The following is a 26111-nucleotide window of genomic DNA, read 5'->3' as shown; positions in this document are numbered from 1 at the left end:
AGTCTCTGCTCATCTGGTCTCCAAAGGCATTGAAATGCCAGAGTCCCCCCACTGTGGCCCTAACTGGGAGTGGGGAGGGTGGGGAGTTGACTCCTCCCCTGAGAAGTATAGCTGCTCAGGACTTGTCCCAGATAGCAAACTGACATTTGACCTTTTCCTTATATTCCACAGGTTTGGGGGTCCAAGTCACTGCAGGGTCACAATGGAATAAGTTTTGTCAGGAAACACGTGTGTGCCCTGCCGAGATGCCTGGAAAATCACAAAGAATAGTCATCAATACCCTCTGTGCTTGGAAGTGTGTACCCTCTCTCACTCTGTGATTATCCTGACTGGGATTTTACCCGATTCCAAGAGGCTTAAAGAGCATCAGGGATTCATTTTCTTCTGTCCTATCCTCCTGTTTGTCCTGTTCTCCTGGCTCTATGAGGGGTGGGGGGGCTGGGTGGGGTGGCCCTGTATGTTGATGCTATTATAGTGAGTCTCAGGAAAGTGGTTCCTTCATGTTTGTCTCTGGGGGGTTGCTATGGTGACTGTCAGTTTGTAGAAGTATCCTGGTGCCAGGTGAACAGGTGATGGATAGTTTTGACTGAAGGAAAGTATGTATGTTCCAGAATACAGGTACTTTAAAAAAAGGGAGGTAAAAAATTTATATTTCGTGGGGGCAGAATTGCCATGTAGGTGACAGTGGAGCATTTGGAACTTGTCAGTGCAGGTTTTACCAGGCTGCCTTTAAAGTTAATAATTGCTTTGAAGTATAGAGTCACTCCTAATAGTCCGAAGATGGCTATACTTTGAAATTTCTGTTGAAAATTCAGTAAAGATCTTCTCAATCCTTAAAGTTTTATAATGTTTCTCAGCTAAGCTATTGTCTTGTATGCACTTTACGTCCTGTGTCCATATCACTAACACAAATGCATGTGTGACCCTGATGTTGTCTGTAAGTGCACTCAGTATATATCCAGTCTTTACCATGTGTCATGCATTCTGCTGTTTCTTAGTATGAAGATGTCCTTTCTCCGAATTACCTTCTCACTTTTAATTTATCTGACCTTCTCTTTCAGTGTGTTAATGCAAACTAATAGCTAATAGCTCTTGGAAAGCTGCCAAGGTGAGTCCCAGGAGCCTTTAGTACTGCGACCATGCTCTCAGCCGAGAGTGGGGACTTAAGCTGTGTTTGCCCATTTAGGCTATTTTATTTTTTTCCATTGCCAGAATTAAATGTACCTTTCTCTGACTTTGTTCTGTATGTTGTATGCATGCGTAAGAAGGGTTGAAGGAATAGACTCTCTTGTCTACACACACAGCCTTCTGGAATCAGAGCGGGGCCTTCCTCTTGGGGCTCCTTGTCTAGCCTCGAAAGTCTGGAGAGGCAAGGGGTATAAGCTATTGTGTCAGGTTTGGAGGGAGCAGTTCTCCTTGGAAATTGGCACTGTCTCTTTGTCACCTCCACTGCCAGGCCCATGTTAATGCCTGCTGGACCTTGGCCCTGCTGCGAATGGAAAAGGAACTTTTCTCTACCCTATTGTCCACGAGCTCAGGGGTGAGGTGTAGCCCAAATATTTTATTACTAGTAAGAGTTCAGTATTGCTGTTTGCAATATACTTAAGAAGTCAGCCTTATAGTGTTATCCCTAGAATAACAAGAGCTCACTTGTTTGCTTCCTCTGTGGTTGTGGCTGGCCCTGGAGGTGTACTAGCCCCTACTCCTGTCTGAGCTCCATAGTGTTGTACTTCTGCACACGAACTGCTTATGGGTCCTGTCATGCTGGTATAAAATGCTTTTTATAAGTATCTCACACAGAAAAGTCTTCCACTCTGACTGTTCTGGTTCTTTTCTACATCTCTGTGCCTGCCATGGAAGTATGTTGTAATGGTGATTATATGTCTTGGTAGAAAAATGTCAAGAACAGGTAATCAAGAAAATAAGAATGATAACGATGAAAAAGATTTATCTTCCATAATTGACATTAGTCTACATGCTTTCGTTGTATTATCTCATTTAATCCTTTTTACAACCCTGAAGCATTTTGCTCCTAGTTTTTATACATAGAAAGACTGTAACATGCAGGGTCATGAAATCTGGCCAAAGTCTTGAACAGCCTCAGGAGGCAGTGTGAGGATTTGAACCCAGAGCCCATGCTAGCTGGACCATGTCTAGTTACTAAGGCTGTCAAGGATATCATATACTTAGCAGGGCCTCCTTTATAATCCTAACCAAGAAGTCTTAAGACACTGGGGGTTTGGAAGGGTCAGCAGTGGAGTCCTTCTGGATCCCCTTCCTGTCTAGCTGAGGACACAGACCTGCAGAGAGGTTGACAGACTTGCTTACCAGCAGGTGGAAGTGGCAATGCTGAGCCCCAGCCCTGCCCCTGGGTCCCTTGGGAACAATTGATAACAATGTGTGCCTGCTTTGTTTATAGAGATGTTCCGGGAAGAGAATGTGCTGGACTTTTGGGTCTTCCTAGAGTCCCCAAGTGGACTCACATCCAGCTTCACTTTGGAATATGGTCGGGGAGCAAATATGGGAGTGGCACAGTTCCTCCCCCTCCTGGGCTGGGGGTACGTAAGTGATTTATGTCGCTTTGAGTGATGTGTTCTCTTCTTGCTTTTCCTGTGCAATTTGACATCTTGTTTGCCAAGGATTGAACCCAGGGCCTTCCACAGGCTAGACATGTGGCACTCTACCACTGAGCTACATGCCCAAACTCCCCTTTCCACACATACTCTTTTTAAATTTTGTTTTGAGACAGGATCTTGCTAAGTTGCCCTGGCTGACCTTGTATTCAAAGTCCTCTTGCCTCAGTCCCTGACAGAGCTGGGATTACAAGTGAGTTGCTGGGATTACAGGTGTGTTCCACCCTAGCAGTCTGACATTTTAAGGATACTGTCTGGGCTGAATGTTATGTTTTACTCTTATTAATTAATTCTCTCAATGTGTCTTTGGGTTCCTGCTCCTCTAGGCATTGATTTTTCACCTTTGAGCACAGAGTGATGTGGCAGTGGTGTCAGAACTGTTCCTGAACCAACTAGTAGAGGTTGCCTGTGAAGGCAACTCCACAGTGTGGGGAATCCGAGAAAGAGCGCAGAGGCCCTGCAAGATGTTCCTCTGACCCCTGAGATTGCCCACTTGGTGGAGTTTTGCTGCTGGATCTACCAGTGGGCTCCATTTCCTTTCTTTCTGGTCCCTTCTTGTGCTTAGGAATGGATCAGACATCAGTTCTCTCACCTGCTCCTGACTTCAAAATGTTTCTGCTCAATAAATAGAACTTAGCTGCTCAAGGGGTTTGGAGTTCCTTGAGTAGCTCTGTGGTTAGGTCCTACTCCAAGAGTTAAGTTCAGTCATGAAGACAAATGCAAATGTGAATACACGGAGTCAGCCTGTATGACCACTTTGGGCCTCAGGTTGGAAAGAAAGAGGGTTGAATGAACTCCAGAGATCTGTTCAGTGTTGATGTTGTCTGATTCTACACCTGTGGCAAAAAGAGGTGTAGAATAAACAAATTCCCTCAATGAATTAAAAAAAATAATAAAAAAAGATTGAGAAAACACTCAAGTTACTTTTGTTCTTGTATAAACTCCCTTTAGCAGACAGTGAAATGCTTACCTAAGAACCAACCCTTTATTATCACTATCTTTTGGGATGTTTACTTTTATATGTTTAGAAATGAAAAGCCTTGGTCCTGACTCTCAGCTTAGAAATAACCTCCCTTCCTCTAGTGAAGCAGTATTTTTCCCTGGGGATATTGAAGTCCAAAGACCAGAAAATGATCGGGCTCACAAAATTCTGTGGTTCTGTGCCACAGCATCCTGGGAAATGGGACTCAGCATTGACATAGCCACGAGCCGGGCCAAATCCTGTTTACATGACTTCTGTGCTTCCCTGTGAAGCAACTACATTTAAAGGATAAGGGTTTTATATCAGTCTCCTTGCAGCTGATTTTTTTTTTTTTTTAGGCAATTTGTTATTTTCAACTCTGATTTTTTAAAAAATTTACTGGTATTCATAGCAATGAGTTTTCTAAATGACCAATTCTTTATGTTGCGCATCTTCTTTAGGGAAGCACTTTCTGATGCCCCTGTTAATCTCATCTTTCATCTTTCTTTTTTCCTTTGGTACCTTTGTTAGTATTTCTGTTTGATATATTTCTGTCATTCCCTCTCTGTATATATATTTTTTTCTTTAGGTACTGGGGACGGAACCCAGGGGCACTTTAGCACCGTCTTTTTGTTGTTGTTTGTTTTTTAAACAGTGAAACAGGGTCTCACTAAATTGCAGAGGCTTGCCTTGAACTTGTGATCCTCCTACTTCAGCCTCACAGTCACTGGAATTGCAGGCCACACTACCACACCCAGCTTCCTCCACTATAATTTTTAGAGCTAGTAGAGGTAGAGGCAGCAAAATGTTGGGGGGCATGTACGGAAAGGGGAGCTTTTTTCTATCTCCTCTCCTAGGAATGTGTACTATGAGGTTTCTGCAGTCCTCTGTGAGACCCCTGCAAGCACAGTATCAGGCCCCTCTGTTGCTTTCCCCCTTTAATGCAATTTTCTAATCTTCCCTAAGAATGATACATCCTCCCCACTTCTCTTTGATTTTTAATCATTATGCTTGCTAGATGTAAAGGTGACATCCATTGTTAAGTGGGCAGTCTACACTGTACATTGTTTTGTAGGTGCTAATGTCATTCTCTTGGGTAAATAGGGTCACTTTTCTTCTATAAGTTCATCAGGCCTTATTTGTTATTCAAATGTTCAAAAACTCCCACAAGGGCAAATTTCCCCCCCTAGACTTGTTCTAACAAAACAAAACAAAACAAAACAACCCCCTCCCCCCCCCCCAAAAAAAAACCCCACATCTAACCCAAGAAATACACAGAGAAGAGTTTGGAATTCGAGTAGGCACAGACTGGGAGCTCGTTGCCTGACACAGGGCCTGGCGTGCTGGAGTCACGAGAGAAGCCTGTTGGTGGGGCTGGTGAGTGAACCCCAGCTCTGGCAGGTGAGGCCTCTGAGCTGGGCTGTTGTGGCCCTGTGGGCTGGCTCTGTGCTCCTGGACCCAGCTTCTCATCTGTCAGATGATGTGTCACTCAGCTTCTCCTGTCCTGGGGGCGTGGGAGGTTTTACTAGTGTATCCTTCCTGGGAACTCTAGCTTCTTTAATCTATCCTTACAGATATTCTTAGGTGTGTTCCTAATTTTAAGGTCCTATGTGATCTTTGTGCCTCTATAAAGTTCTGTTTTTCAAATCACTCTGTGGACTTTTTGTTGACATTTGCCTCATTCACAGTGCATATGATACATGGGCTCATGAAGATCAACGGATTTAAATTACGTGTGTGTGTGTGTTTGTGTGTGTGTGTGTGTGTGTGTGTGTGTGTGTGTTTTAATACCTACCAGGGGTTATTACCTTATTGTCATCTACAAAAAAAGTGAGCAGTAAGTGTTGGAGTTCAGGTCTGGAATAACATCATATAAATGAAATCTCTAGAGTTCCTGTGGAAGACTTTATTAGTGAGGCCTTTCCACTAGTCATAAGTAGGGGTGCTTAGATGCTGAGGATGATGATTTTTATTGTTCTTTCCTATAAAGTGCACTAAAAGTTTTTCCATGATATCGTGAGTTGCTATTTCTATCATATTGCCTTTTCTCCAACCGCCCCTAAAATCAGAATCAGAAACAGCTTTCCATTTTTGATGCCATGTCTAGTTAATATTCTCCAAGTTCCAGAAATTCTTCTTACCAGTCCTGTTGTTTCAAGAGGGACTTTTCTTTCTTTCTTTCTCTCTTTCTTTCTTTCTTTTTTTTTTTTTTTTTTTTTTTTTTGGTACTGGGGATGGAACCCAGGTGTGCTTAACCACTGAGCCCCATTCCCAGCCTTCTTTTTTATTTTATTTAGAAACAGGGTATCACTGAGTTGCTTAGGGCCTCACTAAGTTGCTGAGTCTGGCTTTGACTAGTGATCCTCCTGCCTCAGCCTACCCAGTGGCTGGGATAACAGGCTTGCACCACTGCACCTGGCTAAGAGAGACTTTTCTGCTGCCTCATTGTTAGATTACATCATCCTTGTATTGCTGCTGTAACAACCACAAACCCAGGAGCTTAAAGCAACACTCAGTCACTTTTAATTCTGTAGGTAAAAGCTCTAACAGGAGTCTCACCAGCTAGCATCCTTTCTGTTGGCTCCAGGGGCAAATCCATTTCTTGCCTTTCCTAACTGCTAGGGGTTGCCTGAATTCCCAGCTTGTGTCCCCTTCCTTCAGCACCACCAACCCCGAGCTGAGTCCTGTGCTTTGCCCCCATGCTGGTACTCTGGAGAGAGCTGAGAAAGGTTCTTTTCTTTTATGGATCCAAGTGATTAGATTAGACCAGTCAGGATAATCCACGGTAATCACCCCATCTGAAGGTCCTTAATTTAATCACATCTGCCTTGTAGGGTAATATGATCATAGGTTCCAGGGATTCTGTTATGAATATCTTTGGGGGCCATGTTTGTGCTTACCAAAATTCTTTGAAAGGAAACGATTCTTTACCCTTTATGAAAACTAGCTTTTTGTGAGTGTGTGTGTGTGTTTGTGTGTGTGTGAAGGTGTTTAACTGTTATAGAAAATTTACCTGTTTCCTCATTCCTCTCTTTTTGAACATAGTCATACCAACTATTTGCAAAGCATATTAGTATCTAAATAAATTTTGAGTTCTGCTAAGGCCAGAGAGAGAGCCAAGTACTCCTACATGTCGCATAGTATGTAATTGTCCCTGAACCTTTTATTATAATGAGGAAATGGAGGAGTGAAGCAAACTTGTTCAGGGTCACATAGCCAGAAGTGGAAGAGCCAGGTTACAAAAGCCTGCGTTTTAAAGCTGTTCATTCTTTTCACTCTGCTTTTCTGTCTTACAAGTGATTATGAACAAACATAATGAGCAATAGTAATGGAAAAAACCTGAAATAATGTCAGATCTCTCTGCTTCTGCCAAGGTGATAATAAACAATAAATATCACTGGTGGTAGATTGATTGCACTAATGGCTCTGATTAATGGCCTGTCTATAGCCACATTCTTCCCCCAGTAGCTTTGTAGTTCTGCTTCCTTCCCACTCCCACCCCTGGTATTGGTTATGTGACTTGCTTTGGCCAATGGAATGTTAGTAAATATTGTGTATAAACAGTTTTAAGAGCTCCTATGTGTTTCTGATTGGCTTTGTCAGTACTGGGTTTGTTCTTAGATCTCTGCCTCTACCATGAGAATATGCCCAGACTAGCCCAGTGGGGTGAGCCAGGATATGCCAGCTGATTCCATCCTAGACCATCCAGCTTCTTTCTGACCCATCAGCTGCTCACAGTCTCCTGAGCATGTCTGGCCTAGATCAGCTCAGCCTGGCCTGTGTCAGCAGAATCACCCGTCTAACCTGTACCTTTGTGTACAAACATGTTTGTTTTAAGCCACTGAGTTATGGAGAAATTTGCAACAGTTGATACACAGCTCTTATTAGATATTTGAAGAACATGAGGAATAATTTTAGTGTCCTCTGGAAGATCATTTTGTATTAGTTGTAACTAATTAATATTCTTTTAAGATTATAATTTTAGCTGTATGAATGTCCCATGATATCTGCTCTTTTCCTGTTTTTAGCACAACATTAAAGTTCTTTAAATTCTCACCAGTTTCACTCAGAAGCAGACTCTGTTCTTGAACAATTAAGATGTTTTTTACTCCATATGCTATTATTTTTTTTAATATATTTTTATGTGGTACTGAGGATCGAACCCAGTGTCTCACATGTGCTAGGTGAACATTCTACCACTGAGCCACAACCCCAGCCTCAACAATGTATTTTTTTTTCAAATCTTCTATTCTGTCAGCTTTTGATTTGAATCTATAGTAACAACATATATTGACTCAGAATTCACATATGTAACAGCAAGTAAAGTTTTACGAAACAGTACTTATCTTTATTAGATGTCCTCCAATATTTTCTATTCTCTTTTTATTGCTTTAAAAAAAATGCTGGTCAGGGATCAGCAGACTATGACCAGCTGCCCCTGTTGTAAATAAAGTTTTATTGGAATGGGGCCCTCCCATTGTTCTTGTATTGCTTATGACTGCTTTCACTTGACATTGGCAGAGATGAGTCATGGTGACCTTGTCTAAAGTGCCTGATTTATTTTCTGACCCTTGAAGACAAACTTTTCTGATCCTTGCACTGAGATGATTTTATAACCTCACAGTTGGTTGTGACTCTCCATTTGGAAGTGACCCTGGGTACTTCCAATATACTATATATACAGAATACTAACCCGTCTCCCATGCCATACTCAAACTTTTTCTATTTACTTAGACCCAGCAGTTAAAATTTGCTATTTAACATTATACCTGATTGGCTTGCTTGGGAAACTTTTCAAGCATTTCTAAAGTGTTTGATTATAAGTAGTGTTGTGCCTCCCCCTTTTAATTTAAATAAGGCTTTCTAGTGGAAACTAATTGGAATTAAAATGGACACAAATTTCATTCAAGTGCTAGTTATTTATTCATTAGATTCCAGCAGGGCCTTTTTTTTGTGTGTGTGATATAATGGAGTCCATTAGTGGAAGAGGTAGAGAAACAGTGATCCTGCCTTCTTTTAAGAACATCTCTGGCAAGTGGTCCTTATTGCCACATTTCTGAGTTAGGGTGGTAGTATTTCTGAGCATAACACAATTTAGAGACATTAAATTATGAACTTTTGCAGCTGAACAGATTTTAGAAAAAAAAAATTTCTTTTTTCCACTCAGACCTAATTGGGCCCTTAAAGGCCAACTTTCTTTAATACCTACATTTTCGAATCCTGTTAGGAAGAACGACATGGTTATTTATGTTATGTGGCTCATGGAATTGATGAGCAAGAGCTGAGGCAGAAAAGACTTCAGAATGATCTGGATCTGTCTTTTTAGAATCTGAAATGCCAGATGAAGAGTGGCCACTGACTCATTTCTTTTAAGGGCAGTGAGGATAGAATCAAAATGGATAAGGTTTGACTATAGCATGAAAAGCTTAGGTAAGATCTGAAGGACCTTCCTCAAGAAACATAGCTTCTTTGACAGCGAGTAAGTTCCCTTGAGCATTTTTGTTGTTGCTGCTGCCCCCTTAGTTCAGGTGGGTGGCTTTCCCTCCAGGTGGTTGGGTGTGTGCAATTAATAAGGATTCTTCTGGGCACCCACAGTAGAAACCTGTTGGAGCTTGTTGCAGCCAAAGTGGAGAATTCACATCAGGGACTGGGAGAGGTTCCAGGAGCCACCTGCATCCTGGGATCTAGGCTCCTCCTGCTTCCATCTGCCTGGCTGCTTATTTTCTCTCCCTACTATATTCCGCTTTTCTTGTCCCAAGGGCAGGACTCTGGGTAAAGGAACCTGCTATACAAGTCTAAGCTTTCTCTTGTAGTGCCTGCCCCAGTCACCCAGGGAGTGTCCTCTTTGTGCCAGCTTGAAATCACTCAGAGGTAGGCAGGGTTAGGACCTAAAGATAGGACTCTGGTCTAGCCTCAGACCCAACAGTGTGGTTATAGGCATTTCAGAAATGTGTGGGGGCAATGTTCATTGTCATTCATTGAGAACTGCTATAGTACTTATTGGGTGAGGACCAGGAGTGCTGTGTTAGTCAGCTTTTTATCACTCTGACCAAAATACCTGACAAGAACAACTTAAGAGGAGGAGAAGTTGGTTTGGGGCACATGGCTTCAGAGGTCTCAGTCCATGTCAGCCAGCTCTGAGGTAGAAATATTATGGCATAAGGGATGGTATAGGAAATCTGCTAAACTCATGGCAGATGGAAAGCTGGGAGAGATGGGTTGGGGGAGACGAAGATGATGGGACCAGAGATAGACTAAACCCAGGGCATGATCCCCAGTCCATCTATTTGATGGATTACTCCACTGATCAAATGGATTAATCCGCTGATGAAGTCAGAGTCCTCATTATCTAGTCATTGCCTAAAAATCTACCTTTGAACCTTCCTGCATTGAGGACCATGCTTTTAACACATGAGTTTTTTGGGGGACATTCCAGATCCAAAGCATTATAGATGTAAAACATCTATGTGGGAAGAACAGTCTTGTGCCACAAGCTGTATGCTACAACTAGGTTATCATGGGCAAGCAAACCTCAATCTACACGTAACTTCCATATAAACATCATTTTTGTACATTTCAAAAACGTATCGACTTTTCCAGTCAATGAAGAAAAGGATTGCTCCCTGTTTTGTTGGGGAAGTTACCCTTGGAGATTCATACCACCCATATAGCATTACCTCATCTGCAATGATTTTATAACCTCTCAGTTGGTTGTGACTCTCCATTTCACATTTCACATTTACATTTGCATCTGACCCCCCCCTTTTTTAAACATAAAGTGCATGCATCTAACAATGCTATTATGGCTGCTAGAGTAATCCTGCCCAACTAATTCCATATTGAAATACATCAGGTTTGTCATAAGTTACTTTTATTCCCATTTATGTTATTCTTATGGCATTCAGCAAGTATGTTTGAAACTATACCTAGATAGTTTATGTAATAATTTGACTTTAGACAGTAAAGGAGTATTAGAAATTTGATCTAGATGTTGGTTCCAGTCATACTGCTCCTCTCCCAGTCACACATACATGTGGTAGACTCTCTTTGGTGCAGACCTTCTGCTCTCCCACCTATGTGGTTTAATTGTTGTTTTTGGACAAAGGCTCCCTTGTGGGTATTTTCATTATTCTGGAAAGACCACAGGAATGGGAGGTTATATTAGTCCACATTGTGCTGCTACAACAAAAATACCTGATGATTGGTAATGTATAAAGAGGATTTGACTCACATTTCTGGTGGCTGCAAAGTCTTAAATAGCATGGTGCCAGCATTTGGTGAGGATCCCCTGAGTGCATCAGTACGTGGCAGATGGTATCACATAGTGAGAGCACATGGTGGGAATGTGTGAGAGAGCTCACATGATGGAAAAGGAAGCAAGAGAGTGTGAGCTGAGAAAGCCAAACTCACTTTTGAGCCAAACTCACACAACCCATTCTCATGGGAAGGAATCCAGTCCTATGAGACCTGACCACTCTTTTGAGATAGCATTAATCCATTCACTGGGGTAGAGCCTCCTCTTACTTTTCACTAGGCTCCTCCTTCACTGTTCATTTCTACCACTTGGACAGTGGGGGGAACAAACCATTGTGAAATTATAGCAAGGATGAAATCAGATTATCACATGACTTTTCACATGAGCCCACTGCAAGGCTTCAGGGAGATCTGTGAGCTTTTGGGGCAAGTTATTACACTTTGATGTTTACTAATTTGTAGCAAAATTTAGCAAGTCCTTCATTTGTTGTTGTTGTTTTTCCATACTGGGGTTTGAACCCTGGGGCACTTTGCTACTGAGCTACATCCCCAGTTCTCTTATTAAGACTGGATCTCCTCAAATTGCTGAGGTTGGCCTTGAATTTGTGATCCTCCTGCCTCAACCTCCCAAGTCTCTGGGATTATAGGTAGGCACCACTGCACCCTGCTGCAATTCTTTCACCTTTAAATGTTGGCCTCAAATTGCTGCAGTATGAGTGTTATTTGTGACTTTTTCACCAATAGATATCCAATATTTTGATTTCACACTCTACATGGTTAGCAGATATCTTAAAATATCAATACTCATCGCCACTTGGAAATTATAGTGGCTGTTAAACCTGCTGCTAGACAGTGTTATTTAATGTGCTAAATAAACACGTATATGTTTTTATAATTTAAAAAATATTTTGTCAACTTTTTAAATATAATTGATTTCCTCTTGAGATCCTATGTATTTTATGCATTGAAAAAAATCCTTCTGTGAGGGGGTCCATATGCCTCTTCAGTCTTCTGGTGGGGGGTGTGGTATAGAAATTGTAGAGCGTTGTGAAACATTCAGGATACACACAGCCTGCTGCTCCCCTGTCCTTTCCTGTCACCAGGAGTCCTTCTCTTCCTTGGCTTTCCCCAAGGCTGTCAGACAAGGGTTTGGAGTGGGTGTGGGCTTATCTCCACCTGGCTAGTTTTCTTCTTAGACTTGGTCAACCAGTTGAACTATATCTGTGACTCACTCTTCTATCATATTTTGAGGAGGCAAGTTTGTTAGAACATTCTCTTGGTGAAATTGTCAAGTTGTATAAGGTACATGAAGCATTTACTTAAAAACATACTGATTATGTGAATCCTAACCAGAAGTGTGATTTCTGCTTCAGTTTTTCAAGGGGAGAAAAACCAGACATTTATCTGTTTCAAAGTTACATAATAACCAACATAACTGTAAGAAGTTACTCTGTTTTGCAGATGGCTCCCTGCCTGTGAGTGTGTGTAGGGGGTTTTGTGTATGGCTTATGTGGGAGAAGAATGTTCTCTAGAAATTAGGACTCAGGGTAGAGGTAGACAGCTCCATAGGTATGTACTTGACTTGGTTGCTAATTTGCTACCCAGTGAGTCCAGCTTGCAAGGTGCTGTGCTGCAGCTATAACTGGATTTCTGGAGTGCTGTCAGCCCTTTTCTGTTTCTGGAAACTTCTGCTGATAGGAAGTGACTTTGTCAGAATAGCTTTCTGCACTGTTTCTCGATGTCCTCCAGACACAAAGCTATTGTTGTAATGCCATGAGCATCTTTTTCTTCTTATAGCTTCTAAGTCTGTGTTTAAAGCATGAAAATGCTGAACATTTCCTTTCTAATTCTTTAGAAGTTATGGTAGGCAAGGACCTTTACATATTCAACACAAATACCTTGGACAGTCATATTAAATGATAATGGAAAGAATAACTTTTCATTCTTTCTTTCCAAAAATATTATGCTGAAGATTGGGATTAAATAGTCTCATGATTTTTTTTCTTCATTTTTCTATGGATCTAGTTATTACTCACATTTCTCCTTGAGTATAAACCACCTCTTAAAGAAGTGGAAATTGTTACTATTCATTTGAAATAGGGAGAACATATGTGTATTTAACAAGCTTAGCAATGAAGTGACAGCATCTCCTCTCTCTCTCTCTCTCTCTCTCTCTCTCTCTCTCTCTCTCTCTCTGTAAGTGGTAATAACAAAATTCTATTGTTTTCTGGACCCACTGATTGATAGTGCAGATTCATGTTTGAGACTGTGAATATGATTAGGCCTCATTTTTAAAGTGCGGTATCTAAGATCCTTTTTTTTTTTTCTTTTCTTTTTTTTTAAACAAGCTGTTCTTCCATGGGATCTATATGGCCAGCTGTTTTTGGCTTAAGAAAGAAAACTCACCACAGTCAGTTGACTAAGAGGTGGTAATCACACTAACTTCAAAGGACCTCTTAGCCTTCTGTTTTCTGTACCACATTCACTTAGCCTGTTTTATAGAGGTTTGATTTGGGTTGACTTGATCTTAACCCCACCTTTGTAGATTGCGTAAATAAAATCCAGAAGATCTAGAATGTAGGCCTTTAAATATCCATGAATGAATCATCTCATAGTCAGGTGGATGATGGAACTAATGTGCAGCTGTGGACACAGATCTCATTCCTATTTTATAGATATTATCGCAATAAAAAGTGGGAAATACAGGTCCTATATTCAACCTGCCCGGAAGAGGTGAGTCCATGATGTATATGGATAAACACTTTCTCCTGAGTGCTGACCTTTTGGGCATGGAAACTGGTATTCTGGGGAACACTAGACACTCTGGAAACAAGCCTTGTGCACAATGTCTGATTTCATGTTTGTGACAGTTAGATTCCCTTGTTTTCATTGAATGAACTTGAGACTGTGTGTGAAGAGTCTTATCTGTAGTAACTCCAATAATAAGCAAGGTGACCACATAATTTATCATTGAAACCTGGACTCTTTGAGAGGTAACAGTGGTGCTATTAATGTTTAGGCTAAGATAACAAATATAAAAGGATGTAGGATCCCCTGCAAATCAGGTGTTGATTGGGGGTTCAAAGCAGATCTCTGATTCTAAAGTCTGCCTGTTCTCCATCACAGGCTGTTGACTACAAATGAATTCATGTGGTGCATGTCAAATGCCCTTCTGAGGATGAGTCCTGTTCTAGGTGTTGAGCCAAAGAAAAACACTCCTAAGCTAGGTAAAAGGTTTTTGGCAAGAGAAAGATGTGCTAGAGGTCTTTCGTGTAGAAAGTGTTTTATCAAAAAGGCAGGTGATTTTTCTTTTCCTAAAATAAATGGTTTTCCATTTATTTTTTAAAAGAACAGATCTGCCTTAGCATTTACAAGAAAAACAAAGTAAGACTCCTAACATCTCATATCCAGGGCAAACATCTTCATAGCCAGTAGCTAAGACAGTGACATTTGGTTGTCCCTTGGTGTCCAGAAGTTATTTGTTCCAGCACCCAAAAACATAAAGTAGCATAGTGTCTACATCTCACCTATACACATCCTCTCCAAATCATCTCTAGATTACTCATAAAACCTTACACTATGTAAATATTATGTAAATAGTTGTTATATGGTATTATTTGGGGAATAAGAACAAGAAAAAAAAAGTCTACATGTGTTCAGGACAGAAATTTTTTTTTCCAAGAATTTTTTTTTTCTGAGTGGCTGAGGCTTGAACCCAGGGCTTCATGAATGCTATGCACATGCTTTCCTACTGAGCTATACCCCCAGCCCTTTTTTCAAATATTTTTTATCATGGATGATTGAATCCACAGATGTGGAACCCAAGGATTTGGATTGTAGTAAATTCTTCAGTAGTAAGGCATGTACATACAAATTTACCACCCACTTTTAGCACTGTGTCCATGGCTGTTATTGTCAAGGCAAATTTGTGTGGTATAATCATTTCTGAGAGATGTAGCCTAAAAATCCCAGCCCTTCAATGTAACTACATTTCCTGTCTTGCCCCACTCAGGCTTGTGATGAGCTTTGTGCTCCCGTGAGTGTCAGACATATGCATGAGAACTCAGCAGAGGCTCGGCCTTAAAGATACATGAAGTGCAAGGCTCTTATAAATGCCATTATAACCCAGCCATGGAAAGTAATCAAGAGCTTTATGCAGCACACCAGGATTTATTTGTTCACAGTGTTAAGTTCACTGGCTGCCTTCTAAGCCTATGGAAGTGTCCAAGCAGAAGTTTCAGAGTAGAGCAGTTCTGTAAATACCACAGCCTGAAAAAATAAAAGTCCTGTTGGAATGCCACTTGTCATCAGTCTGCAGTGCCAAAGTGACAGGCCATGTAGAGGCCACTTCTGGGAAGCTAGAGCAAAGGGGTGGATGGGCGATATTTATGTACGTGGTTGGAACTTTAGGATACAGTTTTGAACTGAGAGCCGTTACTTGCCCTTTGTTGTATATCTAGATTAATGTGGGATCTGCGTGTGTGTGATATGCAGGAAGCCCTGGGTTCAAGCCTCAGCCACTCAGAAAAAAACTTCTTGGGAAAAATAAAGTTTCTGTCCCAAACATGTGTAGACTTTTTTTCTTGTTCTTACTCCCCAAATAATACCATACAACAACTATTTAGGAATCTTGGAGTATCTAAAACATCTGAATCCCAGAGTCACAAAATGTAACTTTCTGGTGATGAAGAAAAATCTCCCTCCCATGGGGAGTGATCAGGGAGTCCTGAAGGGGCACTGGAAGGCCCAGGGATTGCACCTGCCCCATGCTTTGTTTGAGCCATATCATGAAGAGCATACCCATATCTGGTTCACTTTGTGAAAGGGTAGACATTTCTTTGGAAGAATGAGAACCCCCAACCATAAGACAGGCAGAAAAACAAAACTAGGTTGGAGGAGAGGCATGAGAAAGGGAACCAAGGGAAGAAAAGAACATGGGTGGTGAGCAGCCGCCATTAAAGAGGGAGACGGGAGATGTAAAACGGCTGTGCTGCTGGGGGTGACGTGAAGCTGCTTGGATTAGGCCACCACAAGACACCCACCAGGAAGTCAGGAGATCTGGAGGCTGGTCCCTATGACTAACTTTTTAGCTGGTGAGCCTCTGTCTCTTTCGCCAAAGTGGGTGGGTTGGGTCAGATGTTATCCTGTGTGACTTTAAGCTCTGAAAGTCTTTGGTGCCAAGCCAATGAACTATTCTTGAAGGGCTCTCCAAGACCTGGCTGGCTCCATAAACATTTACCAAGGGCTTATACTTAAGACACTGGCACAAAGGCGACTGCAGCTCCAGACTCCCCATCCAGGGTGGGACCCGCCATAAATGCTTCCCATTGCTCCAACTACAGGAAGAATAACTAACTCTTAGAAAGCAGGCATGATGTACCAGACAGTTTTATGGATCCTTTCTGTCAATTTACATCTCTTAGCTCTCAATCTTACCAAAAAAAATGAAAGTAGTAGTTAGGCCCTGCTGTTCTAATTTTACACATGAGGAAACTAAGGCATTTAGAGGTGAACTCATGTACCCCACGTTTCATAGCTAACAAGTGGTGAAGACAGGATTTCAACTCAGGGAGCCTGTGTAGTTGCTAGGGGGAGGCATGTGGTGGTCACACATTTCTTTCTGTCTGCACTGCTGGATTGTTAGCCGGGGGCAATGAGTAGGTCTGCCTTGTTAGCTATTTTATTCCTTTCAAGAGCTGAGTTCAACAAAACCTTCAGGATGTTTTTGGTGAATAGGTGAATGGATGGGTAGGTGGGTGGGTGGATGAGGGGATGCATAGATGGAGAAGATAAACAGGGTCTTTAAAGAACACAGACCCATAAGATGCTAGTGTCAGTGAGTTTCATGCAAGAAGGATACTTAGTCTGATCCATGGCATCAGGGAAGGCTTCAACTGAGCCATGAGATGGGTGCAGAATCTGGCAGACTCTGGTGGAAAGGCATTGCACCAGAGGGGGCTGTGTGGGCAGATTCTAGTACTGCCTTGAGCTGTCAGCATTCCCAGAGCACTTCATAGACGGGATACATTAGGGACAGCCTTCCCTGGGAAGGCATTTGGGCTTGATCCTAAGAACAGTGGAGAGTAGACTCCTGCAAGAATTTAAGGAGGAGTGTGACTTGGGCAGATTTGGAGTTTGGATGGCTGTTCTGGCCACTGTATGCAAAACAGGGTACAGAATACGATGGGACAGGAAGGGCAGGCTGATGTCTTGGTGAGAGATCATGGAAAACTCAAGTCAGGAGGGGAAAGGGTGGCAGGCAGGGAGGTGGTGAGACGTGCAAGGGCAGGATGATTCTTAATTCAGGGAATGCTTTATTCAAGGCACTCTCAGGGTGCTAATGTGTGCAAAGGTGTTCCCATGTAGGTGCAGAACCAAGCCCAGTTGAGGCCTTGCCAGCATCAGGTAGCAGTGAAAGCCAGGAGACTGGATGATATCACCTTGAAAAAGTGTTACCCTGGAAGAGCCAGTCCTTTGAAAAATTCTTGCACTTATAGGCTGCGTTGAAAAGAAGTTGGCTGCTAAAGTTGAAAATGGCTGCTAAAGTAGCCATTCCTGAGCAAGCAGGGCCAAGGGTTTTAGGAGACAGGTAATCCTGACCCTGGTGATAACATTTTTGAACCCTCACTGCATGCCTCACACATTTTTTTGAGCACTTCGGGTACTTGGTATACTCATCTACTCTTCAAAAAGACCCAATGAGGCGGCTGGGGTTTTGGTTCAGTGGCAGAGGGCTTGCCTTGCACATATGAGGCACTGGGTTCGATCCTCAGCACCACATAAAATTAAACAAACAAAATAAAAATATTGTGTCCATCTATAATTTTAAAATAAGACCAAAAAAAAAAAGACCCAATGAGGTAAATGGTGTTCTGATTCCCATTTTACAGATAAGAAAATTGAGAAGGCACTGGAGAAACTTCATCACCAGTTACCCATGGTCACATACATCATTTGACCTGAGGCACCGGGGAGATATGGGGAGATATGGTGGTGTTGTTTGGATATGAGGCGTTCCCCCAAAACTCTTGTGTTAATACAGGACTGTTCAGAGGTGAAATGATTAGATTATGAGGAGCTGTAACCTAATCAGTGGATTGATTCATTCCATGAATAAATAATTTGAATGGATTACTGGCTGCTAACTGTAGGCAGGTGGGGCATCGCTAGAGGAAATGGGTCATTATGGGTGTAATTTGGAGATTGTATTTTATACCTGGATCCTGGAACTCTCTGCTTCCTGGCTGTCATGTACTAAGCAACTTTTTTTTTTTTTTTTTTTTTAACTGTGCCCTTCAGCCATGATGTTTTCACTTTGGGCTCAGAGGAATGGATTTGGCTGACCAGGGACTGAACCTCTGAAACTGGGAGGTTGGAATGAACTTTTGCTCCTCTTTCTGGTCAAGTATTTTGGTCACAATGATGAAAAGCTGACTAACACATAAGGCCTTCGAGTTTTTATTGCTTTTGTCCATTTGGAAATCTTTGAGGACCTTCCCAAATTCTGCTGAATGAATCAGAGGCTGAGAAGGGAAGGAAGGTGTTGGACCTGTACTGACAAGAGGAAGAAGGTCAAAGGAAGTATGGGTTTGTTTTTTAAGGGGTCAGAGAATTGCTCATAGGCAAGACCAGTTCAAAGGGAGATTTCCAAGGCATAGGCAGGAGGGGGCTGGGCATTTCCGGACAGATGTGAGATGCGGACTAAAAGCACTGAAGAGAGAGAGACTGGAGGAACAAAGCAGGAAGGGCAGAGCTGTTTCAGAATTGGAGCGGGCATTGCTGACTCCATTGATATAAAATGCCCAGGAAAGATAAATCCATAGACAGGAAACAGATGAGTGTCATTCTTGGGCCTGGGGAGGAAGACTAGGTTCAGGGTTTCTGTTTAGGGCAATAGAAATGTTTGAAACTAAACAGAGGGGTTGGTTGTACAACAAGGTGAATGTACGACATGCTACTGAATTGTACACTTTCTTCTTTATTGGTATTGAGGATGGAACCAGGAGCCTCATGCATGCCAGGCACATGCTCTACCATTGAGCTGAACATCCCTCCCCCATATGAATTATACATTTCTAAGTATGTTATTTGAATTTTAATGCAAATATTTAAAAAAAATTGGAGAAAGCATAGGTGAGCAGGGAGTGTGGTGGGCCCTACCTCTGCCCATGCTTGCTCCCTATTTTGTAAAGATGTGTATTCTCAGCATTGCCTAGTCCCTGGTACTTTCAAGCACTGTGAGATTTGGTCCTGTCTGGAATGCTGAGCATACAGTGTGTGCTCAGAGAATGTTTTAACACACAAGAGAATGGGGGAGGGAGGGCAATGAGAAAGGTCCACTAATTAGCAGGTGGGAGGAAGGAAGGTAGTGCATGTTCTAAAGCTTGGCTGAGGAGGAAGGGAAATGGAGTTGGCTGAGGACAAGAAAAGTCCTGAATTATTATGCTTAGAGACCTGGGGAAAACCAGGACCTCAGTAACCTGGTCACATTGTTTATGTGGGTACTCTATATTCATTCATTTATTTTTATTTTTTTTTTCTGATACTGTTAAGCTCCCTGAGTGCAGAAGGGAAGTTAGATTGTGAAGCAAAGCCATAATTTGTTGTTAAAAGGTGGGGTGATCAGAGAGGTAAGATAAGGATGTGGAAAAGAAGGCACTGATAGTCCATGGTCCAGGGGGCTAAGAGAATCTGGAGGGGAGAGGTGTGGATGACGATAAAATGGAAAGGAATGATTCCAGGAGTCTCATGGTGAAGAGCAGGTCACTGGCATTGGCAGTGGAGGTGGCTGCGGTGGAGGGAAGTCATTGGGCCTAAGACCTGTATTGTTGCATGTCCAAGGCAGTGAGTTCTAATATTTAGTGCTCAGGGGAGAAGAAAACTTGCATTTTTCCCCCCTAAAAATTAAAATCTTAAATTTTACTTAGTTATACGCTGGCAGTAATATATATATATATATATATATATATATATATATATATATATATATATATATATATTAATGTGTTAGGGTAATGCTTATTTGGGGCTGAAGGGATATATGATCAAAATGATTTTGAAGGAGGTTTGGGAGGTTGGGAGGGCCTTTGATGTCCTTGGGCCCTTGAGAGTGATGTCACACAGGCAACCATGTCCAATGGCTTGTTGAAACAGAGGCCATGAGTCTCTACCACCTCTAGGTTTACCAGGCTAAGCATCCCTTTCAGAAAGGACCTGGGTTTACCCTGGCATGCCTGGCTGTTTATCAATTATTCTTTGTAGGACCATCTTTTCAAATGTTCACAAATGATTTGCTAAATATTCCTGTTTAGAAATTGAATACTCAGGATGTATAATTTCTGGAATCCACCTCAACCTCCCTATTTTTATTTTTATTTTTATTTATTTATTTATTTATTTTTATTTTATTTTATTTTATTTTTTTTATTGGTTGTTCACAACATTACAAAGCTCTTGACATATCATATTTCATACATTAGATTCAAGTGGATTATGAACTCCCAATTTTTACCCCAAATGCAGATTGCAGAATCACGTCGGTTTAAATCAATCCGTTTGCTTTTTTTCTCCCTCCTCTTCTCCCTTCCCGAATACATGTTGATATTTCCCCTTACCCTCCAAGAGATAATGACCTAGGAAAGTTCTGCCCCACCACTCCCATCCTTAAGAATCTGAGATACAATTTTCCTGAGTCTTAAAATTTGAAGTGAAAATAACTAACAAGGTCTGAGGGGAGTGAGGGGCAGAAGAAGGAGCCTCAGGAGAAGGACAGCCCTTTCCAATTCTCATTGCTGTTACTGACCATGTTTCTTCTGGGAAAGTTGCTTAATTGCTCTGACTTTCAGTTTCATTTATTAATTGGAGAGGGGTGATTACTGATCTGATAAGGTCATGGAAAAAAATAAAGGAGTTCTGCTTGTGAAAGTCCCTTAAACTTACTAGGACTTAATCATGCCAGTTCTTTCTTGTTCATGACATACCATGCCTCCATTTGTTTTTATGCTCTAGCCTCTTCTACATTTCCACCCTGGTGGGAAAGGTGGTTTGAGAACATAAGGCAAGTGCTGTGACTTTCTGTAGGATTGTCTTCAACATGTCCATGTTATTGGTGAGTCTGGTCTTTTCCATGTGATCTCTCTTTCCTGGTTTCCTTTTTCAACTCTTTATCCGGCATTATGGAGGGTTTGGGGCATTCTTAGTTATGTTATAGTTTTGGTTAATGTTGAAACAACTCATTAATGATAAGTCTCCCCCTCCCCATTAAATGGTTAAATGAAGAACTGATTTCATAGTGGGCATAAAGTAAAACTAATGTCACTCCACTCCATCCTGCCCCGCTTCTTTTATCATGACGAAGGGAATGAGTTCTGAGAACTTTTAGAATTAAAGTGTTTGAATAGGGTCATTTCAAAAGTATCTTAGTCGTGATGAATGAGAACCTTCCTGTTGTCTCTGATGGACATGAGACATTGGGAACCTCCCTAACTTGTTCAAGACATTACATGGGCCAGTGCCTCCTGGTCTGTTGGGTACTGGGGTCTGCAGCTGAGTTTCTTTGGCCTCTGCAGAGTGGCGACTGCTGTTTTGACTGCCATATGCCTGCATTCTGAGTCTGACAATGCCGTTCTCTCTTGCATTTTTATCGGAACATTGAATTACTCATGAGTGGAAGAAATTTGAGAAGTCATTCTGCAGTTAGGAAAGTTTGGCTATGAAAGAAAGATCGACTTTTGAGCCACTTAATTCTGTCTGTTTCTAGGAAAAGTGAAGTGATGTCTCCTTCCTACCCCAGGACAATATTTTATTATTTACTTACTTAAAAATAAGTACCTTTTGATTTACAGCTGGAATTTCAAACACAAGTTTTAATGTAGCTTGGGTTTTCTCTTTCATATACACGCTGTTTTTCTCAGAAAATGATTTTGTAACATCAACTGTTTTGAAATTCTTAGTCATTTTATTTCTTCATTAGTAAGATGAGATGATGGATGTGAGCATTAGAATAATTTAAGAAAAGAGCCCGGTGCTGTACCCAAAGTGTAACAGCCATTCAGTACATGGTTAATGCTATTTTAAATTCAGATTAAATGGGGCAAAAAAACCATTCAGAATCTATTCAGGCAGCATAGCACTATATGAAAAGGAGCCTATTGATTAAACACTTAGAAAGTTTCAAAAACCCCCCTTTTAAATCCCAAGATATTGGCACTCGTGTGATGGATGTCTCCAGGCAGATAAAACAGTTGAGTCTTTTTAGTGGAAGAAACAGGAATCTTTTCACATGACATGGCACTTGAAATATATTGCTATAATTAAAACATACAGTGTAGTTAATTTTCAGGAAATGTACATTTTTCATGTCTTGAAGAAACTTTACGGAGTTATTTAAGAGAAAAAAGAGGGATAGTCTACTGGAAATTAGCACTTGATGAGGTTGATATTATTGGCTTTTTTCCTCCCTTCTATTGAAGGTGGTAAATCAATGCAAGGGTGAGCAAGTCCTATAAGTCCGTTTTCATCTCTCCTCTTCCCCTCCTCTGTACGGGAAAGACTGTGAACTTAGGTGGTGAGAAGTAATTCCCTTTTTTTATGCACCAAGTTCTCATTAAAATTTGGCCTTTTCTTCAGTTATGGGCACAGGCATAAACTAAAGTAAAACAGTTATACCTTGGAATCTGAGGAGAATTGGTTCCAGGACCCCTGTAGATGCCAAAATCTGCAGCCACTCAAATCCCTTATATGAAATAGTACATCCTAGACACATCCTCCCGTGTACTTTAAATCATCTCTAGATGACGTATAAGCACTAATGCAACGTAAATAATTGTTATACGGTATTGTTTAAGGAATAATGGTAAGAAAAAATGAGTTCAAAAATAATATCCTGAGGGGGATATTTTCAATCTGTGCTTGGTTGAATCTGAGGATGTAGTGCCCACCGATATAGAGAGCCAGCTGTATCAGGAATACTTTGACCTTTGTCATCTGTGAATCCATATCACATTACTATTGTTGCAGAGATTTCTAAATATTTTTTTCAGTCATCACTACTTCAAAATGATGGTATATAACTGACCCACTTTTGGATCTTGTAACTTTGTGTATTCATAAAGAGGCACTTGTATTACCATATTGCAACTTTAACGTATTATGATAACAAGTCTAATTTGTTTCCCTTACATCCTTTGTGTTTTATTTCATGCATTTCCTGCATTATTTGAAGGAAATACCCAATCACCAGATTGTCAGTGGGGTTCAGGGAATACAAAAGGTTAAGACCCTACTCTGTCACCTGTGGTCCAAATTTTATTCTGATGTTGTCATGGTTCTCAACCATGTGTGCCCACTAGGATCATCTGAGAGTTTCAGGAATTCCAGTGCCCAGACCAATTACAGCCATCAGTCCCTTAATCACAGGGATGTGTTCCTGAGAACTGTGCCAGCCATTAAGTGATTGTATCATTGTGTGAACATCATAGAGTGTGCTTCCACAAACCTTGTGGGGCTGGAGGTGTAGCTCAGTGGTGCAGCACTTGCCTCAAGTGCATAAGGTCCTGCATTCCATCCTCAGACTCCACAAAAGAAAACAAGAACACGAACCTAGTTGGTGTAGGTCAACCACATCATTGGTCCTCTTGTTGTGATCCAGAGACACTTGTAAACAAGAGATGGATGAGGTTGCTGCCAGTAAAACATGGCATATTCTTTTTTAAAAAAATATAACAAGGAGTACACTAAAATAATGACCAAAGGTATAGTGTGGTAAATACATAAATCAGTAACAGTCATTTATCACGATGAAGCACTATGTGTTGTCTGTAGCTGTGTTGCTTTATTTTTACATCCCTGGCAAGATGATACTTGTTTAAACCAACACCAAGTGATGTGTTCTGCAGTACTTACTTTCCAGCTCCTTTATGATCTTAGGAGACCCCTGTTATATCTGCAGTCCCTCTTCAATAGAAACTCCCTTCCATGGTATGTAATTGTAAATGCAATTCTCTGAGGTGATCCTGGGTGTGAAGTTGAGGTTGAGAATTCTTGCTCTAAATATTCAGATAAATCGGCCAACTGCTTTCTCTTCCTAGTTTTCAGATAAGAAATTAAGTTTCATGTTCACAATAGAATATTCAAACTGAGAGAAAAGGACAGTTCTGCCACCTTTCTATAGATAACTGTTGCTGACAGGTTTTGTGCATACACAGCCCTTAAGGGGACACACATGCACATGTATATCCATGATGGGATTATACAGTACAGGTTGTACCATATAGGCACATTGCATATATTTTTTTACTTATAGCCTAGTGAACTTTCACAAAGGATTTGTGATTCAAGTTGCCCTTGAGATTAAAATTCTCTTTGATGTTTTTGATTTGCCTAACACTGTGGATCCTAATTCCTCTAGGCTCAGTTCAGAAGTAACTTGCAGAACATGGATCCTTATTTCCTTCTTTTAAGGAAAGGCACTGTGGAGGAATCAGAGCAACCTTGGAGTCCCAGCCAATCTGGGGTGTGGGACTGGAGTAATCTATCATCCATGTCAACTTCTTTGAATCTGTGTGCTGATCTGTCAGATAGAGGGAGATAAAGAATGCTTCCTCGGGGTGGTTGTGCGGTGTATCCAAGGTCAACGACAGGTAGTTATTATCATTATCCTCCTTGATGATTGTATTCCCTAAAGGATTTTGAAATAGCCCATGGGTCCCTCAGAGGTTTTCTTTTTCTTTCTGTTAGTAAGTGGGTGGCAGGAAGCAACGAAAAGCAAAGAAAGAGAAATGATATGTCCCTCTGGGCACCTACTACAGAGGAGTTTAGAGGTCCTAAATCCATGCCTTGGGATTGCTATCCTCATCTCCCTGAATTTGAATTTGTGTTCAAGTCCTCATGGATATTAGCCTCATTGGCTCTTCTTGGCCTAGTACTTTTACCAGGTTAATAAACTTAGAAATGCCCCACTTGCTTATAGACCCACATTTGCACATTTATTCTCACTTGCAAAAGCAATAATGATTAAAATGACAGTCAATGTCAGATCTTTTGGCTAGAATCAGAATTCACATCTGACAGTTTGAATGATGACTAATGAAAGACACAGTTACAGAGGTGCTGGCCCTAGTGAAGATTGGCCAACACATCCTGACTCAGCACTGTGGGAAACCCACAGAAGCCTTAGTGGGGAGGGACAGAGGAAGGAAGTCCAATGGCTGGAGCCTAGAGATCTAGAACCAGGGAGGAGGGGCTGCCCAGCAGGAGTCAGGGAAGCATGGTGCCCAGAGATGTGGCTCCAAAGGAAAAAAGAAAGAGCTGACAAGAAATACCTTGACCTTGTTCACCTTCTTCCAGTGCCCTACTGGGTCTTTATTGGCTGAACCAATGGGAAGCTATCAGGCCGGGGAACTAGGTAGTTGGCAGAGAGACTGTCAAATGTTCAATACTATGAGAAGGGCCTGACAGAGGGCTGAGCACTCGGGTGGCACGCATTTCCACCACCTTGCCTCCTAGGATTTGCATGGTCCCTGTTTGCTCCATCTTAAAGAGGCATGAGCAAGGCCACTAAGGTAGAAAGACAAGGAGGAATTGTATTAGGTACCAAAAAGCAAAACTTCCACATCCTGATGTGAGTTTTCCTAAGCTCTGGCTTTCCCGGTTCCCTGTAGAGAAGTTCTCCAAGTAGACCATCATCTGTTTTCCCCACCCCCCCACCCAGAAGCAGCCCACATCACAGTCTTTAGTTAACACTGGACAGGTAAGATACTTAAGGAACCATCAAGTAGAGATTAATTTGGGAACTTCCTCTTATTTCTCCTGACATCTGTGCCTGCAGATTCCCTGAGGCTACCTGTGGCAGCTAGATAGTAGACCACACTGGTGCTGGATCCTATTCATCAGCTCTCTCTATAGACTGGGCTTCTCAGAGCTAGAGGGACAAGTGGACCACCTCTATAATTTCAGTTTTTTGAGTATGTTTCAGAGTGAGAAAACGCATAATCCAGGATTAGCAACCCCACAGAGAATTTCCAATGTTTACATGTAAGAACTGAATTACTTTTCAACACAAAGAAGCATAATGCAATGTAATCATGCTTTTCACAATATAGCTTATAGGAGTCACACAAATATAGAGCCATAGGACACTTGAGGTGGTGTGGCCTGGCAAAGGGATATACCCTCAAAGTTATATGACAGATATTTTCTGCTTTTAATTCCATGATTGTGGGTATCTTTGAAGAGCTCAGTAACTCCAGTGGGAGAAAGTATCA

General features: G+C 41.5%; 1 protein-coding gene and 1 long non-coding RNA gene across 2 annotated transcripts in view; both read left to right on the top strand.

The window, feature by feature from the left end:
• The window catches only part of Mgat5 (alpha-1,6-mannosylglycoprotein 6-beta-N-acetylglucosaminyltransferase), a 331078-nt gene that overhangs the window by 2530 nt on the left and 302437 nt on the right, over positions 1-26111 (top strand). The gene's annotated exons all lie outside the window — the stretch shown is intronic.
• Positions 2433-3422, top strand: LOC144254690 (uncharacterized). The gene is made up of 3 exons (XR_013343560.1): positions 2433-2558; positions 2750-2826; positions 2960-3422. It is a non-coding gene; the product is annotated as an uncharacterized LOC144254690 (long non-coding RNA).

Source organism: Urocitellus parryii, chromosome 1, assembly GCF_045843805.1.
Source record: "Urocitellus parryii isolate mUroPar1 chromosome 1, mUroPar1.hap1, whole genome shotgun sequence".
Classification (NCBI taxonomy): domain Eukaryota; kingdom Metazoa; phylum Chordata; class Mammalia; order Rodentia; family Sciuridae; genus Urocitellus; species Urocitellus parryii.
This window is presented reverse-complemented; position numbering and strand designations above follow the sequence as displayed.